Below are 15,747 nucleotides of genomic sequence, written 5' to 3'. Positions count from 1 at the left end.
TCAGTCCTTCTTCTTCTTGAGTTCATCGCTCAGGCAAACAAGTTTGTTTACATTTGCAGGAGATAATGCTGACCGCTTTTTGTTTACAGCATCACCTGAAAGTGAGAACAAGAGTTCTCATGGCACTGTTGTAGCCGGTGTCACAGGATATTTATGTCCCAGATGTGCTAAAGATTCATATGTCCCTTCATGCTTCAACCACCATTCCAGAGGACATGCGTCCATGCTGATGACGGGTTCTGCTCAATAAGAATCCAAAGCAGTGTAGATCGACGCATTTTCATTAGCTGAGTCAGATGCCACCAGCAAAAGGTTGATTTTCTTTTTTGGTGGTTTGGGTTCTGTAGTTTCCGCATCGGAGTGTTGCTCTTTTAAGACTTCTGAAAGCATGCTCCCTCTCAGATTTTGGAAGGCACTTCAGATTCTTAAACTTTGGGTTGAGTGCTGTAACTATCTTTTAGAAATCTCACATTGGGACTTCCTTTTCGTTTTGTCAGATCTGCAGTGAAAGTGTTCTTAAAATGAACAACATGTCCTGGGTCATCATCTGAGACTGCCATAACATGAAATATATGATAGAATATGGGTAAAACAGAGCAGGGGACATACAATTCTCCCCAAGGAGTTCAGTCACAAATTTAATTAACACCTTTTTTTTTTTAAATGAGCGCCATCAGCATTGAAGCATGTCTTCTGGAACGGTGGCTGAAGCATGAAGGGGAATATGGATGTTTAGCATATCTGGCATGTAAACACCTTGCAATGCCGGCTACAAAAGTGCCATGCAAATGCCTGTTCTCGCTTTCTGGTGACATTGTAAATAAGAAGAGGGCAGCATTGTAAATGTAAACAAACTTGTTTGCCTTAGCGGTGGGCTGAAGAAGAAGGAGGACTGAGTGGACTTGTAGGCTCTGAAGTTTTACATGGATTTGTTTTTGAGTGCAGTTATGTAACAAAAAAAATATAAATTTGTAAGCTGCACTTTTGTAACAAAGAGATTGCACTACATTACTTGTACTAGGTGAATTGAAAAATACTATTTCTTTTGGTTTTTTTCAATGCAAATACTTGTAATCAAAAATACATATAAAGTAAGCACTGTACACTTTGTATTCTGTGTTGTAATTGAAATGAATATATTTGAAAATGTAGAAGACATCCAAAAATATTTAAATAAATGGTATTCTATTATTGTTTCATAGTGTGATTAATTGTGATTCATTTTTTTTAAATCGCTTGACAGCCCTATTAATATTTTTTCCTCTCTCTCGCAAAATTTCAGCACTAAACACACAAGATTCATAACATGGAAGATACAATTTTGGCATTTCTTTTAACTCAATTTTTTTTTTTAGCTATTGTTACCAAGGGGAATCTCTTTTTGCCTTGGGTGAAAAAGATGTGGTCGATCATTTATTATACAAGTACCATAATGTCCCTCAACTTAAATCAATTTGTTTCCTGTAGTGGAGCCAAATCATTCACTCTTGTGTAAGAAAAACAACTTCCATTGTGGAATTTCTCCTGTATTATTCCATTGTAGGGTACAGTTTGTCTCTGTACTTGCTATGACTCACAGCAGTGCCCTAGTAGCATGGTTACGTTGGCATTGCCTTAGCCTTTTGGTTGTGGTTGCCTCTGAAACTGCCTAGAGGGAATCAGAGTAGGGTATATTACCTTTACTGGTGATTCGTCACAGGATAGTGATATAGATGCTATTCATGTCTGTTTCTATTTGGGAGAGTTCATCTACGTGTGAAGCTTGGGGATATGTTCTGAGATTTTTGTCTTGGTGTAGCACATGGCTTCTTTATGCTACTCTTTGGCGGCAGACAGTCTTAAATCTGGGAGCACAAAAATAAAATATTTATTTCTTATGCGGTTCTCTCTTCTAATTGGTATGGTTCTGAAAGTATATACTCAGTTTAATTGCTACAGCATTGGATAAAACTGAACATCCAATGAAGTATTAAAGTACTGTTTGAAGTACTAAAACACTCTGTTTAGAGTCCTGTATTAAATTTCTGTCAAAGCACTTTTAGAAATTCATACTTTACAAGTAAGAGAGGCTATGTGGTTAGTGATGGTAGTTTTTAAAATAAAAAAGAATGATATTCATCTTTTGAAGGATGAATGCTAACAAAACAACAATCTGGTCATAAAAGGTATTTTATTGTATTAAAAATAACAGATTATTATTATTATTATTATTACTATTTATTAATAATAAATTAATATCTTACATTTTTGTAGCTTCTTTATCCAGAAGGATACTAAAGCACTTCACATACTGTATAGACAGGAATCACTATATCAACAACTGAAGAGCAGTCTCCATTTGAACGGTTAAAGAGGTAACCACGTCTGTAGTTTCTATTCCTATAATATGGCTTTTGAAGTTAGAGAAAGAGAGGTGAAGGGGAAAGACAAGTTTTAGTTCTTCATGAACAAGGAAAATATTATTTTAATTATCTCTTCATAAGATATCTGGTTATTAGCATTCTACTGTACTGATTTGTGTGAATGACTAATATGTTGCTGCTGTTCATTAAATGATTCATAAGAAGTTGGGAGTAGATTAATGAAAGACATTTTTAGTGAAGGTACTGAATATCATAAATAGCATATATTCATTTTTTCTAATTAAAATATGTCTAGCTCAAATATTGGTCTCTTAAAAATCATGTAATACACAAAGGCCAAAACCAGGAAACTGCAAACAATGTTTTTTGGAAGTTTATACTTTGGTAGGTCTGTGTATGGGACTGGAAATAGTGGTCACTAGGTGTCCTGTTTAAATTTCAGAAATATTATGTTTTAGTTTTGTATGGTTTTCAAATAGAAAATTTACACATTGTCAGTGGACAGACTTTTAACTATATAGTGTATCAGATATGTATGTTTATATAATTTCCATTTTTATATATATGGAAATTATATAAACATACATATCTATCTATAAATGGAAAGAAAAAAATAAATAATTATATTCTTGTTTAGAACAACTTTATTCATCTTTCCATTGGCTTCAAATGGATGCAGAGCTTGTAGAATACAACAGTCAAATTCATTTTGCAATGCATGATGCCAGTAATATTTTCTTGTACCTCCATATAAATATATTACTAAGACTTAGATATAAATGGATAGGCTTTGGAATAGCAACTGAGAACCCACCTGTATGCATGTGATGAATCAGAGGCAAAATTATTCACGGGCAAAAAATTGCATTTACTATATTGGAGGTCTGGTTAAGGCCCAACTGAAATTTTTGACCTAAATTTTCAGGGGGGATTTTTAATAACTATTGGGTACTGGTAAATACTTTTTCTTGTCTAGGGATATGAAAACATTAATTTGGAACAAGAATTTTGTAACTTTGAAATCAAGTTAGTTCCATAGATTTTTTTTCAGCCTCTCATGAGGACATATGAATCAGGTCTAGTACCGGAAGATTTTTTTGTATGATAAAGTTATACATTCTTGGTTTTCTGTTGAGCCATGTAAATAGAAAATTTCTATTACGTAAATAATAGGATGCAGCACTATTTGGTTAATTGTGTATAAATGACCACATATTTTAGAGAGAAATTATTTTACAAATTTACAAGGCACTGCACTCCTAATATTTGTTTATATTTTGGTAAGATGGCAACAAATAAAAATTATGACTTCATACTTATTTTATGAATGTACACTATTAAATTCTCAGATAATTAAAATTATCTACAAGACTTCAGCAATAAGTCATTATTGTAAGCATAATAAAATTGACCAAATTCAGAATTCATGTCTGCAAACTAGTACACATAATGCGTTCTCTCTCTGTATTTAAATGAATATTATTTTATTCTTTCTGTGTATGGTGTTTTTCATCTGCTCAATCACAGTACAGTACTACTGAGAATGTTGCTTCTTCTGAACCTGCCTCTTATACTGTGCAAAAATAGCTGGAAGGAATTCCCAGTTGCACAAAAAAAAAACCAAAGATTTTTTTTTCAGTAGGACACACCTCTAAATTGCCTTGTATTTCTAGTCCCTATCAAGATGCAGAAAAAATAGCTTATGGTTTTTTGTGTTTTTACTGCATGGACTATAGATTACATTAAAAAGTCTGATTTATTTAGTGTTGAAGTAGGTATTGAAAACTACACTATCTGATTTAAGAATAACCTGGATTGTAGCTTTATTCAAATCTTTGGAAGATCTGCTGTTGCTGCTTCTTCCTGCTGCTATATTTATTTATTATGGAATAAAGCATGTTTCAGCAACACAGTCTCCTTCTTACCCAGCTGACCTGAAGCTCCACTGGCATGTGATGCCTCAGGACAGCATTATTGTTCTATTTTAGTTTTCTCAGGCTGTGTGACTGAATGGTTTACTATTCACAAAGCAGGTTAAAAAATGAATTTTCAAATGATGTATCATATCAGGTTACTTTGCATGAGCAATTAACATCTATATAAATTTTCCCAGCAGGGAATTAGCTTCGAAGAGCTCAGTCATGTCATCAGATAAACTGAAGCACAACATGTATCATGCAAAATCAGGCATTCTGCTACAGCTAGTGCAGTTGGCAGTTATGTGATTTGTTGAGGTTTTTTTAAAGAATCGTGACACTATTTTTATCAACCAGGACCAAAAAGAGAGCTTGCAAATGAATTTTTATGGACTTCTGGTCTTCTGAACTACCAGACGATTCTTCAGAGTAGTTTGGATCAAGCAGTAGCTTATTAAATAACCCTCTTATTTTAATAAATTGAACTCACTTCTCTTATTCCTAAATAATCTCATGAGATAAATATTTTTAATAGTATGGTTCTTCTAGGGCTGCCTTCAGATCTAGTTGGCTATTACACTTTTATATATCTTACTTCAAGATTCTTCCTGTCATTCGTCCTGATTCTGGTTCTCATCAGAGAACAGGAAACAGTTCTGGGGATTTGAAATTTGTGAAATAGTAACATTTATAAGCAAGATGTTCCCTTGCAGACACTATTGGCTTTTAAAATTGCAAGCAAGTTTCTTTGGTTTGATATTTTTACAAAAAGGATAGTAATATGGTGGATAGCATATAAACCAAAATCACGGGTTTCCCCTTCTTTACTGACTTGATAAGCTGTGTAAACTTTATGTGGTGTGACAGACAATTTGATTGATGGTTCTGCATAGATATAGTTGTAGGTTTCAACACACCTACAGTTCTGACAGTGGGTGTTCTTATGGTCTAATAATCTACTCAATCAGAAGATGAACAAATTCCTTGAATTAGTGTTTGTTTGCAGCTACTTTTTCTATTTGTCAAGTATCGGGTAGCTGTGTTAGTCTGTATCGACAAAAACAACGAGGAGTTCGGTGGTGTACTTAGAAGTCAGATGATCTAAATTTCAATTTTACTTTATTCATGTATTTATTTTTATTTATGGAAACATAAGAATACCTATCTATAATTCTAGGTGTCTTTGACAACATATAAAAACATAAATGCAAATAATGCATCAAATCTATAATTGTTATAATAGTTGTGCTTAAGTAGTGGTAGTTGCACCCTGTTTTGCACTCACTAACTTGCCGTGTAGCCAAGTCTTTAGTTAAAAGGAGCTCCTTAAATTCTACCTAAAACAACAATGTGTAAGCAATGCAGTTCATACAGCCACTGCCAGTGTAACGTGCTCACAATAAAATATACCATTTGACAAACAGGCAGCTGAATTCTGCACCAACATCAGTTTCTAGAGGGATTTAAAATGAATCCTTAAGGGAAGTAATCTTGTCTTGAGAAACAAAGGCATAGATGACTAAGCGGTATCTGTATTTTAAAGTAGTCCCAATTTCATGTTTATATATATGAAGGATTAAATACTGACCTTGTGGCTGCTGCAACAAAACCAGTGACAGCAATGGAAGAAAATGTTAAGAAAAAAAATCCTAGCATAGACAAGGTCCAGGAAGCAGTTTATCAGTATGCTTGCCACAAATTTTCAGCAGATGATTTCTTAAATAAAGTTGAATTTCCTCATGATTTTCAAGTAAATTTGTTAGCTTTCTGGTCCCAATCAATTAAAAATTGGCCTATAAAAAGTTAGAATTCACAAAACTATGATGTTTTTGGGCCCCTCTTAAAAAATATAAACTGTAGAAAGTAATAAAAATTTATTTTATCAGTAGAATACCAAGGGAGGAAAAATCACTTTTGTAGTGGTAATGAGGGTGGCCCATTTCAAACAGTTGAAAAGAAGGTGTGAGTAACAGTAGGGGGAAATTAGTGTGGTAAAATTAGGTTTTGTAATGACTCATCCACTCCCAGTCTTTATTCAGGCCTAATTTGATGGTGTCCAGTTTGCAGATTAATTCCAGTTCTGCAGTTTCAAGTTGGAGTCTGTTTTTTAAGTTTTTTTGTTGAAGAATTTCCACTTTTAGGTCTGTTATTGAGTGACCAGGGAGGTTGAAGTGTTCTCCTACTGATTTTTGAATGATGTAATTCCTGATGTCAGATTTGTGTCCATTTATTCTTTTGCGTAGAAACTGTCTGGTTTGGCCAATGTACATGGCAGAGGGGCATTGCTGGCACATGATGGCATATATCACATTAGTAGATGTGCAGGTGAACGAGTCCCTGATGGTGTTGCTGATGTGGTTAGGTCCTATGATGGTGTCTGATAACACTACTGATAATTAAATTGTCTCGTTAGACTAACTCTGCACCTGGTAAGGCAACTGCCATCTTTTCATGTACTATGTATAAATATACCTGCAACTGTATTTTCCACTCCATGCATCTGATGAAGTGGGTTCTAGTCCACGAAAGCTTATGCCCAGATAAATTTGATAGTCTCTAAGGTGCCACAAGGACTCCTCGTTTTTTTCATCAAAACTGAATCCTTATGTATTTCTGTGCAGTCTTAAGACTCCAACTGCCTTAATAATTACGTTAAGACCAGAGTCTTCAACAAAGTACCCTATTTTTTTTGAAAATGCTGTTCTTTGTGAAAGCGTTCAGTGGCACTGTTAAAGAAAATGACCAAATGGAAAAACAGGTCAGTAGGTCCCCTGGTCAACCAGGATACCCATGACAATTGGTTTCCAAGATCTCCTGAACTACACAGGCCACGTAAGAAATGACAACCAAGCATGAAGACCAAAAATGGAAAGCACAAATTAAAACAATCTCATCAGACTTAAATTGTCATTTAATAGTTTTAAAAAAGTTTGAGACCCTAATGAGTTTCATGGGACATTTTTATTTTGGGGTAAAAAACTCCATTGCTTGATAAGTGTTTTTATTTAAAACAATTATGATGAGCTCCATTGTTCAGGAGTGGATCTCCTGAGCCAGCTGAACAGGTTCATGAAAGGCTACATCTTCAATATAGCAATGATTCCTTTCAGGAAGAGCAGGATCTTCATCAAAGAGATTGACTCGCTTAGGAGCAGATCCAGTGGGGATTCCAGTATATCCACCCACCTTTCTTCCCAAAACCTAAATGTGTACGTACTGTCACTGAACTGAACAAAAGGACTGATAATGGGAGGACGGGAGAGTCTTATCTGTTTGTGATGGTGTTGTTTAGGGAAGGAAGTGGTAGGAGGCTAGCATCTCTATTTGGAGCAGAGTTAAGGTTGTGGTCTGTGGTGTATGATCGTTGTGCCAGTGGTCAGGTGCATCTCTCTGGATGGAAGAATAGAAAGTATGGGCTGTAGGTATCCTTAACTTTTCATTTTCTTGCTTTTTAGGCTTTCTGTCAGATTATAGGTGGGGTGGTTGTGCCACCTATTAGTATGGTTGCCAAACATTTCCTGTTATAAGATATGGTTTCAGTTGCTTATAAATTTGCCAAACTTTAACTGTTTTGCCTAAAACTTTACATGCTGGATTTCTGCCTAAGGCTGATTTTCAGAGGGTAAAAAGTCAACCAAAGTAGTTCAGCCATTTCTGAGGGTGAGGCTGGCAAAAAATACATTGTTGTCCATGTTAAATTTTAGTGACCTTTTCTTTTAAAAGCTCTAACCCCTTCATGCTTTGGAGCAAGGTCTTGACATTTGGCTTGGTATGAAAGATGTACCTTTTGCTGTCTCTGTGAAAATCTGTCTAAATTTGGCCAAACTGTAAGCCTTTGAACAATTGTAGTTTGCACATGATAAGTAGACTTCTTTGATTTTTAACAGCAACATTTTCAGAAGATTTTGGCCTTACTGAACATGCTTGAGACTCCTGCATCTCCTCATGCTGACCAGACTGTGCATGTGCCATCCCATTGTAGCTCCTGCATATAACCTGACTTTGTCTGTAGTGGCCACTCCCAGATGTTCTGGACTGGGATGAGGCCTGGAAATGAGAGCAGGGAGTCCGTCTTTCTAGTGCTGTCAATGACACTTCCCCCTACCACACCACACTGGCACCAAGGCAAAGTGGCAGAAGAAGATGTCTGATTCGAATGCAGGGAGGACAAAAGCCAGACCATGGAAGAGGAAAAGGAGTAGATTGAGACAGGGAATCTGTTTTGCTGGGGTGATGAGGGCGGAACCTGGGATTGGCTGAGTGGGGGGAGAGAAGGGGACTGGGATTGGGAACCAGAATGGGGGAGGAGAGGTTGGGACTGGTTGGGCAAGAAGACTGGAGCTGAGCGCACATGAAGGAAATGGTGGGGAAGGCAACTGGGAGCCAATTGGCTGGCAGGAGAACACTAAGATTGGGCAAGGAGCTAAGGTAGAGGGAGAGACTGGGACTAGATGAGGAACCTGGGGAGGGAGACTAGGATCTGAAGACACTGCAGGAGTGGGTAAAGAAACAGACAAGATTAGGAGCTGGCAGGGGAAAACTGGGACTGGTCAAGCAGAGAGGGAAAGATTGGGGGAGGAGGAAGAGGAAATTAGGACAGCAAGGCCAAAAAAGGAGACTGAGATGGAGGCTGGGATGAGAAGCCTGCAAAGTGGAGACTGGGTCTGGATAGGCAAAAAGAATGACACTGGAACAAGGAGCCAGGTGTGGAGATGAGACAGGATTGGCAGAGGGACAGGTTGGAGGTTAAGTGGTCAGGCTTTGGGGGAATGGACAAATGTATCTGTGCCCACACACTCCCCTCCAGTGGCTAGAAGCCTAAGTACTAAGAAGGGTGAACTGGAGAGCCTGTTATTAAATGAGGATATTCCTATAATAGGCATTGGGAGAAACTTGGTGGAATGAGGATAATCAATGGGATATGGTAATACCAAGGTGCAAAATATATATAGGAGCGACAGAGTATGTCGTGCTGGTGGAGGAGTGGCACTATATGTGAAAGAAAGCAGAGTCTCAAATATAGTAAAAATCTTAAATGAATCAAACTGATCCATAGAATCTCTATGGATAGAAATGCCATGCTTGAATAGTGAGAGTTTAGCAGTAAGAATATACTACTGACCATCTGAAGAGGATGATGATGGTGACTGTGAAATGCTTACGGAGATTAGAGAGGCTACAAAGGCAGAAAACACAATAATAGGGGATTTTAACTGTCCTCATGTTGACTGGGTACATGTCACTTCAACAAGGGATGCAGAGATAAAATTTCAGGATACTATAAATGACTGCTTCGTGGAGCAGTTCATCCTGGAAACCACAAGATGAGAAGGAATTCTGGATTTAGTCCTAAGTGGAGCACAGGATCAGCACCAGCAGGTGAATATAGCTAAACTGCTCACTAATAGCAACTTTAATGTAATTAAATATAACATCATTGTATTGGGTAGGAAGGGGTGAAGAAAGTGCCAAAGAAACCCACCACATTTAACATTTAACTTCAAAAAGGGGAAGTACAGAAAAGGAAGCTATTTAAATGGAACTCTCACAAGGGTGAAAAGCATGGAAACTAGGGATGTAAATAACATGTAAAAAAAATAACCTTGTAACTGATTAAAATTCTATCAGTTACACGGTTAAATGTTTAACCGAGGAACTGGGAGAGCTGTAGCACCCCCATGTTTTACATGGATCCCCGCTGCTGGCTCCCCATGCCCGGGGATCCCTGCTGCCGGGCTCCCCACCATCAGTGGGGATCCCAGGCATGCTGAGACGGGGGTTGAGGGGGGCTCAGAGCCGGGGCCCGGCAGCCAGGACCCCAGGGCAGTTTAACTGTTAACAGAAATCAATAAGCATCAAGCTTATTTGTTAACCGGTTAAACATTTACATTCCTAATGGAAACTTTTTAAAAGCACCATAATAGAGGCTCAAACTAAATGTACATCCCTAATAATAATAACTAATAAATAAAAATAAGAAAAAAGCCACCCTGACTAACAGCAGAGTGAAAGAGGTGGTTAGAGACAAAAACTCATCCTTCAAAAATACGTCAAATCCTAATGAGGAAAATAGAAAGGAACATAAATTCTGGCTAATCAAATGTAAAATATAATAAGGCAGGCCAAGAAAGAATTTGAAGAGTGGCTAGCTAAGTACACAAGCTAATAGCAACATTTTAAAAAAAAATTGGGAGCAGGAAGCCTACTAAACAGTCACTGGGGCCATTGGACAATCAAGGCGCTAGAGGAGCACGCAAGAAAGACAAGGCAGTTGCAGAGAAACTAAATGAATTCTTGGTCTTTACTGTAGAGAACATGGGGAAGATTCCCACATCTGATTCATTCTTTATAAGTGACAAATCTGAGGAACTGTTCTAGATTGAGGTGTCAACAGAGGAGGTTTTGGAACAAATTGATAAACTAAACAGTAATAAGTCAACAGGACAAGATGGTATTCACCCAAGAGTTCTGAAGGAAATGAGATATGAAATTAGAGATCTACTAACTATGCTATGTAACGTATCACTTAAATCAACCTCTGCACCACATGAATTGAGGGTATCTAATGTAATGCTAATTTTTTTTAAGAAAGGCTCCAGAGGTGATCCTGATAATTACAGGCCAGTAAGCCTAACTTCAGTACCAGTCAAACTGTTTGAAGCTATAGTAAAAATCAGAATGATCAGATACGTAGCTAAACATGATGTGTTGGGAAGAGTCAACACGGCTTTTGTAAAGAGAAGTCATACCTCACCAATCTATTAAAGGATGTCAATAAGCGTGTGGACAAGGGTGATCTAGTTGTTATAGTGTTGTTGGAGTTTCAGAAAGTCTTCGACAAGGTCTCTCACCAAAGGCTCTTAAGTGCACTAAGCAATCATGGGATCAGAGGGAGGGTCCTCTTCTGGATCAATAACTGGTTACAAGAGAGGAAATAAACGGTGGGGGAATAAATCGTTAGTTTTCACAATGCAGAGAGGTGAATAGCAGGTTTCCCCAAGGATTTGTTTGGGACCTGTGCTATTCAACTTATTCATAAATGATCTCGACAAAGGTGTTGAACAATAAGTTAGCAAAATTTTCAGATGATGCAAAATTACTCCAGATTTGTTAAAGCCAAAGCAGACTGTGAAGAGTTACAATGGGATTCCAATAAACTGGGTGACAAAAATGGCATTAGCCACTGTTGGAAGACAAGACACTGGGGCAGATGGACCATTAGTCTGACCCAGTGGGGCCATTCGTATTTTCTTAACCGTCATTTTTGTCGCTTCCTAACTTTTGAGTCCTTGACTTCGCAATCTTAATAATGATGTTTTAACAAATGGGGGGAGGGGTTGTAGGTAGCATGTTTTAGGCCAACCTTAACTGACACGCAACACTGTTTTGATCTATGTATTCATATGAAAATTGAGATAATTATTTGGTTTGTGAGATTCTGTCTGTTCATGACTATTGATGTAATGAGGTTAAGTATTGTTAATTATAATAGCAAAAAGGATAGTTGATAGGTTCACTTTTTTCCTCTGTCCTTTGTCTTCCATGAGGTCTTAATTGGTTTTCTGATTGTTGCAGAATATGAAGTGCACAGTAAAATTCTGCTCACCCAGAGATTCATTTTTACAGTTAGTAAGATATTTTTTTTTTATTATTATTATTATGGCTATAGTGCACAAATAAATTTTGTGACTGATCCAGTGAATTTTTATGAAACTTTTTCAAGGCTGAGATAAAGTAATACAAGACATCTATAATATTAAGTTAATGAATGCAGTGTTATAGCCGCATTGGTCTTTGGGTAGTAAAGAGGCGGGGTGGTTGCGGTTATACCTTTATTGGATCAATTTCTGTTGGTGAGACAGACCAGCTTTTGAGCTTACACAGAGCTCTTCTGAAGAAGATGGTCTGTCTCACCAACAGAAGCTGGATAAGTAAAGGTATTACCTCAGCTACCTTGTCCATCAGATTGATTGATTAATTAATTAATTAAGTTTAGAATAATAAAATATTTGAGCTAAGCCAGTATATCACAGAATACTGACCACATAATACACTTCTGTTAGTGTCCAGAGTAGAATGTAAATCAATAATATAAGAATAACGGAAGCTGTGTCTTCAGCTTTGAATTACAATAAAATGGTGAAATTGTGTACAGGTGTGCTTGAACTCTTATCTAATAACAAGACCTATTTTCATGTTGTTTGACTTGTCTGTGCAGGTTTGGTGCCCTGAAAATCCAAGCTGTTAAACTTGGAATCACATGACTTATCTAAATCCTTACTTCTCAGTCACCTCAGTGATCTATTTGTGTATTCAGAGCAGGCAGCTCAGTCAAGCTCTTCAAAGATGACATAGTTTTGAAACAATCATCCTTCTACTATTAACTATTTCTGAATCTCCTGTCAGAGATAGCATATCTTTTCAGGAGTTTAATAGTATATTTTTTAAAAATAATAAAAATGAAAGCTGGCACTTTTAATAGCACTTTCCATGTGAGGATCTTGGAACTCATTGCGAATATTTATTAAACCTGTTAAGTAACTATTATACAGTTGAATATGCAGAGACATACACAGGAGACTTCTTGAGAATTGTATAGTCTTGTAGTACTGTTGCCACATGACAATGTGTATTTTGATTTTTGGCTCATATATTTAAAGTGGCAAGCCTGTTACAAAAGGGAAAGCATAGCTTTTTGTACTTCAATTAGGATATAAATTCACTTCATGTTTTTCTAAGTGCTTATTAATTTAGTGCAAAAAGAGAAGTTGGCCTACATGTGTGACTGCCACATGCTAACAGTACTAATTTTTTAAAAATGTAGATAGACTCTTGGAAAGTGCATTGCAAACTAGTGGCTTTTATCACTGAGTAGGTTTTCTATGTATTTCCACGTAAATTGCCTCCAAAAGGGATCATGAATTATCCATTGGTCTCCTTGGCCCAGTTTCAAGGCTGTGGTGCACACTAATCTTAAACAGAAAAGGAGTACTTGTGGCACCTTAGAGACTAACAAATTTATTTGAGCATAAGCTTTCGTGAGCTACAGCTCACTTCATCGGATGCAGTCAGTAGCTCACAAAAGCTTATGCTCAAATAAATTTGTTAGTCTCTAAGGTGCCCCAAGTACTCCTTTTCTTTTTGCGAATACAGACTAACACGGCTGCTACTCTGAAACTAATCTTAAACAGTTGAAGTTAATCTGAAATGACTTGTATAAATCCTTATTTCTCAATTACTGCCTTCTGCAAAGTAAGCAAACTAAAGAGAATTCCTCTCATTTCTCATTTACAGTTTTGGGAGTATTTTGATATCTAAATGAAAATGGAATACACATTACTTATAGTAGCTCAGAATTACTTTGTGGTATTTCATTTTATGTAAACACTTTATGAATTTTTCATTTATACTCTATAATGAAGGAATCACTATCAAAATTTCCATTTTATTTTTTATTTTATTTATCTGTAGATATATAAAGTGTACTTGTTGTAAGCCTTTGACAGCACATACACAATTTCTATAATATATCTGTTAGTAAAAAATAAAAAAACCTTAGCCAATAATAAAAAAACAAACCAAACCAATTTATCTTTTTACAATGCTATTTCAGTTACATTGTACAAACTGATTTTTCCATAATTATTTAAATAGCATTTAATCTGGTTCAAAAAGTAATTCAGTTATTAATTGACATTTAATTTTCAGCTGAATCAGAGAAGTCTCATCCAACAACCTTGAAACTATTCACCCACTTCTTTTAATTGCAAGAACACATCGTAACTGATTCAGTTAGTTTCATTTTTTATCTTACCAGCCATTCCAGCATGGTAGAACACTGGGCCTTACAGCATTCCCCTGATGGTCAACAAACTTGTACTCTTTTGAATCTGAAAGGGAAACAGATTCCATAATTGACACTCTTCCACTGAGCTTCTCCTATCCCCAGGAATCCAAGTTCAAATTTTGCAACTTGTAGCAGCTCAGCCCATTTGATCTCAGTGGTTATGAATGTGTGGGAGGAAAGGCAATCTCTAAGGTAGCCAGGACCTAAATTATATAGGGCTTCCCAGATCAAAGTCCACTCTGCACTTAGAAGCCAGTGCAGTCTCAGGAGAACAGCTGGGGGTGCGGACTCCGGGTGGGGCGAGAAATGAGGGGTCCAGGGTGCAGGAGAGAGCTCTGGGCTGGGGCAGGGGGTTGGGGGTATGGGCTCTGGGTGCAGGCTCTGGGGTGGGGCAAAGGGTGAGGTGTTTGGGGTGCAGGAGGGTGCTTCGGTGAGGGCAGGTGGTTGGGGTGCGGAGGGGGTGAGGGCTCCGGCTGGGGGTGCGGGCTCTAGGGTGAGGCTGGGGATAAGAGGCTTAGGGTGCTGGAGGGGCTGGGGCAGGAGGGTTGGTGTGCTGAAGAGGGTTCAGAGTGCAGGGTCCCGGTAGCGCTTACCACGGCCTCCGGGAAGCAGCCACCACGTCCCTGCAGCCCCTAGACTCATGGGGGGCCAGGGAGGTTCTGTACGCTGCCCTCACACACAGGTGCTACCCTTGCAGTTCCCATTGGTCGCAGTTCCCATTGGTCACGGTTCCCAGCCAATGGGAGCTGTGGAGCTGGCCCTTTGGGCAGGGGCAGCGTGCGGAGCCTCCCTGACCGCCCATGCATGTAGGGGCTGCAGGGACTTGGCGGCCGCTTCTGGGAACTACGTGGAGCTAGGGCAGGGAGGGAGCCTGTCTTAGCTCTGGGCCCCCACTGTGCCGCTGACTGGACTTTTAACAGCGCGGTCTGCGGTGCCGACCGGAGCTGCAAGGGTCTCTTTTCCACCGGGCATTCTGGTCTAAAACTGGCCTGGCAACCCTAGCAGTGACTATTTGAGTAAGAGTTTGCAGAATCATGTTCTGTATAACTAGTATACAATGCAACAACAGGCTGTATTTTCATTAAGAGGGAAATGGGTTGACAGAGTTACTTTGACAATGTTGACAATGCTGTGAGATGACCTGTAGTGAAAAGTTGTACACAGCATGATGTAGAATGATTAGCTTTACAACATGAATTTTTAATTATTTTAGACATGATATGCTATTCTGTTTTTAAAAAATGAAACTAATTGTATCAGTTACTATGTGTTCTTGCAATTAAAAGAAGTGAGTGAATAGTTTCAAGGTTGTTTGATGAGACTTCTCTGTTTCAGCTGAAAATTAAATGTCAATTAATAACTGAATTACTTTTTGAACCAGATTAAATGCTATTTAAATAATTATGGAAAAATCAGTTTGTACAGTGGTAACTGAAATAGCATAGTAAAAAGTTCATTACAAAGGAAAACAGTTTTTATTTTTAAAAAATATAGATATTATTTTATTCTTTACAAGTCTTACTAGATTTTGGCAAATAAAGTTCAAATACATAACTTTGTCTTGAAGTGTTGATTATAATAGGTTCTTTAGAATAAAACAAAATATTTGTGTTAATTATAT

At 37.7% G+C, this 15,747-nt stretch overlaps 1 protein-coding gene across 2 annotated transcripts in view; it reads left to right on the top strand.

Moving 5' to 3' along the window:
• PRKACB (protein kinase cAMP-activated catalytic subunit beta) overlaps window positions 1-15,747 on the top strand; it is a 121,420-nt gene that overhangs the window by 20,064 nt on the left and 85,609 nt on the right. Inside the window, exon 2 of one of the 2 annotated variants that reach the window (XM_048860850.2) lies at window positions 2,254-2,354. The exons of the other annotated variant lie outside the window; for it this stretch is intronic. The gene's annotated coding sequence lies outside the window, so the exon portion shown is untranslated. The remainder of the gene's footprint in view (window positions 1-2,253; window positions 2,355-15,747) is intronic. 2 annotated transcript variants of the gene reach the window in all.

This window comes from Caretta caretta, chromosome 8 (genome assembly GCF_965140235.1).
Source record: "Caretta caretta isolate rCarCar2 chromosome 8, rCarCar1.hap1, whole genome shotgun sequence".
Lineage (NCBI taxonomy): Eukaryota > Metazoa > Chordata > Testudines > Cheloniidae > Caretta > Caretta caretta.
The sequence above is the reverse complement of the archived record's forward strand: the minus strand, read 5'-3'. Positions and strand labels throughout refer to the sequence as shown.